The 3,127-nt window shown below is 46.3% G+C and overlaps 1 protein-coding gene across 1 annotated transcript in view; it reads left to right on the top strand.

The window, feature by feature from the left end:
* The window catches only part of RNF130 (ring finger protein 130), a 115,747-nt gene that overhangs the window by 104,110 nt on the left and 8,510 nt on the right, over positions 1-3,127 (top strand). The gene's annotated exons all lie outside the window — the stretch shown is intronic.

The following is a 3,127-nucleotide window of genomic DNA, read 5'->3' as shown; positions in this document are numbered from 1 at the left end:
CCCCCGCGCCCTGCTCCCACCCCCCGGGCAGTGCCTCCTCCTGCTCTGGGCAGAGGCAGAGGGAGAGGCAGAGGGGTCCTGGCCACAGCCAACCCAACACCTCCTTCCCGGAGGCTCTTTCCTCGTGACCAACACACACGGCACATGACTACGATAGGAATGGCCCAGGCTCAGTGACAGAGAAGTCCTTCAGAATTCAAAGACACAAGTGATTGATTTCTTTCTCTTCAAACCCAGAAAAATGCATTTCCAGCGCCTCGTTTTGGTCACATACTTAACAAACTGTAACAGGGGGTTACATCCTAGGGATTTGGGGCCGTTTATAAAGGCAAAAAGTAAAACGCCCCAGTTACTTTCTAAAAACTCAGATCACAGTGAAAGGCTGACAAGTACAGGGACTGCAGCTTCCTCTGGGGACATCAGTCATGACCTCATGGCACCATCACCGGGAGGAGTTGACCTCCGGGCCAATTGGCTGTGAGGACCAGCTGCAACTACAATGGGGGAGCTGCTGTGCAGGAGATACCCCTATGGAGCTGGACTTGCTTCAGTGGTGCTCACTGAGTCTGCCCCTTGAGTGTGCCGCTTATGAATGTGAAGAGTTGTAATCTGGTGTGGTCTCACACTGACCATTGGGTATACTGGCTCTTGGGTCTCCAGGGAGGTGCAAAGTCAGCCACTGCCTGGGGCCACCCAGCAGGAGCTCCAGAGAGATCTTTAGATTCCTCCTCTTTGGGGGTTGGAAGTGCCCAGCTGAAGCCCAGCTATGAAGCAAGGCAGGCTGGTGCTGATGCCGGTGCTGGGTTGTGGGCCTTTTATTGATAGGTTTAGGGCTCCCTGACCCAGCTGCAGCTTGTTTGACAGATTTTAGCCTGAGCAAGGACAGGCCATTCATATGCAAAAGACACTGCACACAGCTTGGGTGTGGTTGTAAATTGTATGAGATAGGGTCCTAGGGAATAACCAGGGCAGAACAAACAGAAATGGCTGCCAATTAGCTCTGCAACCTGAGAGGTCCCACCATAGGAACAATGATCCCTGTGGGCACCTCCATCTGGGAGAAAGCCACCCCGAGTTCCTGCCCTGATGCCAGCCAATGCACTTTCTCCTTATATGTGTCTGTCCCCCAGAGCCTCACCCTGGTGCTGGAGCTCAGAGGCAATGGGACCTTGTAAGGACAGTTCATGGTGCAGGCCTTTAAAGAGGAACAGCTGGGTCTCCAGCAGCCTCTGTGTCACTGAGCCCCAATCTGTACTGGTTTTTCCAGCCCATAATTCTTACTGCCCATAGGGGTTTTTTATAAAAGTTCCCTTTGAAGAAGGTGTCAGTTGGGGTTTCCTCCGCCTGGGTCAGAGCCTCAGGCAGGCTGGGACCCCTTGCTCCTCAAGGCAGCCTCCGCAGAGACAGTCGCCCTCCCGATTGAAAAAAGACACACGTGGGTGCCAGACGAGCCCATTCTGCGCCTCTGCACCTCCTATGAGTCTCAGTGTGCTTTCTTCTTTACTTCTTCTAGTTGTAGGACTTCCATTCAGCCAGCTTTCCAGCGATTCTAGATGATGGTTCTGTATTTTAATTGTAATTTTGATGTGGTTGTGGGAGGTGGTAAGTGCGAGCATTTACCTATGCCGCCATCTTCAAATCTCCCATCTCTTATTTTTTTTTACAGCCCCTTGCAACACATCTTCCAGTTTCCCACTCTCTGTAAGAAAGCCTCTTGTCTATAGTTAGTAAGCTGAATAATCATTAAACAACTGTGATCCTATTCTTATTGTGTGTCCTTCTCCCTATACAGGGGTGGAGAGGGAGAGTAAGGAGGCAATAGAAACTTTGATGTGAGAGAGAATCATCATTGGCTGCCTCCCGTGCATGCCCTGACTTGGGATGGAACCTGCAACCTTTTGGTGCACAGAACGATGCTCCAACCAACTGAGCCACCTAGCCGGGACAACATAGGGTGCCTTAAGAATTAAATGTAGCATCCCAGAAGAAAACTATATCTTTGAAGATCAGAAATATCAGAAAAGGGTTTTCCTAATACTGTCACAGACTCTCTAACCGTTACATTTGTAAGTAGGAGGGATCTATGCTTTTGCTAACATTTCCTGTCTTCATCTTAACCTGACAGGCTTTTCCTAAATGGCTCAACTCTACACAGTTCTTTTCCCATTTTGCATCTACATCAACAGTTCCCTCAAGGCATAGACAAGCTTCCATTTCTCTTTGCTAGAAATGAATCAGAAAACGAGTACTTAGTAAAATTTGAGACCAAGAATATAGGAAACAATAGATTATCCAAAAAAAGAATATGTGGATCATAATATTCTTCTTCCCAATATTTGGAGATTATTCTACATCAGTGCATATAGTCTGCACTCTTCTCTTTAATATTAATAAATGCATTTTATATTGAGTCAATTCTAAATTGATGGACATTTCAGTTATTTAAGAATCTTCATAATTTCTATGAAGGCCATATAACTACCAAAACTGATGATGTATATAAATAGCAAGGGTGGTTAATTTCTGGGTTCTTGATTGTCTCTTAGTGTAAAAGTCCTTTTTATTCATGCTGAGATAGTTCCAAGTTCAAACTAGTTGGACACAAATTAGTTACCCCTAATTGGGATAATATATATCCCCCAGTCCTCTCAACATTATGTAGTGTTTATGGGCACACTGTGAAGAGACAGAAAGTATATTGAGTTGTGCCCTAGCCGGTTTGGCTCAGTAGATAGAGTGTCAGCCTGCAGACTGAAGGGTCCCAGGTTCGATTTCAGGGGTGTGTGGGAGGCAGCCGATTAATGATTCTCTCTCATTGTTGATGTTTCTAGGTCTCTCTTCCTCTCCCTTCCTCTCTGAAATCAATTAAAAAAATATCTTTTTCTTTTACTGCCTAAAATTTTACATATGTTTCCTTTTTCCCCAATTGACACCCCCCCGCCCCAGCCATTCCCAACCTGGGCAAGCCCCCAGTGTCTGTGTCCTTGGTTATGCTAATATGCATGCATACAAGTCCTTTGGTTGCTCTCTAACCCCCCAACCCCCGCAATTTGTCTCTGGATTTGTTCTTTTTAAAAAATATATTTTATTGATTTTTTTTACAGAGAGGAAGGGAGAGGGATAGCAC

This window comes from Myotis davidii, unplaced genomic scaffold, assembly GCF_000327345.1.
Source record: "Myotis davidii unplaced genomic scaffold, ASM32734v1 scaffold648, whole genome shotgun sequence".
Lineage (NCBI taxonomy): Eukaryota > Metazoa > Chordata > Mammalia > Chiroptera > Vespertilionidae > Myotis > Myotis davidii.
Note: the sequence above shows the minus strand (reverse complement) of the source record. Positions and strands in the feature narration are given on the sequence as shown.